Genomic DNA, 342 nt, shown 5'->3' on the forward strand with positions numbered 1-342 from the left:
GAGGAAGCATTTAGGAACTAGAGGAAAGTTGTATGTTTCATTGTTGCTACTCTGCACCCTGACTGGCTCGTCTCCTCCCTGCAACCCTTCTGTAAGGGGATGAGACTGAAACTTTCATACCCTGCTGGTGAGACTGTAAAATGGTGCATCCACTGGGGGAAAACAGTGTGGAGGCTGTGATAGTTACATCATTTCATGTCAATTTGAAGATATATAAAGGTGTAGGGGTGGTATCCAACCTGTCAGTCAAGTCGCAGCCTGATGGTGTCTCCTTGTAGGTATGGCCTTCTCATAAGGAGGGCCCAGGGAACATCCCCCTCCCTCTCTGCCTGGACCTTCCTG

This window comes from Echinops telfairi, unplaced genomic scaffold, assembly GCF_000313985.2.
Source record: "Echinops telfairi isolate 266 unplaced genomic scaffold, ASM31398v2 ScPeMD7_5868;HRSCAF=6743_1, whole genome shotgun sequence".
NCBI lineage: Eukaryota > Metazoa > Chordata > Mammalia > Afrosoricida > Tenrecidae > Echinops > Echinops telfairi.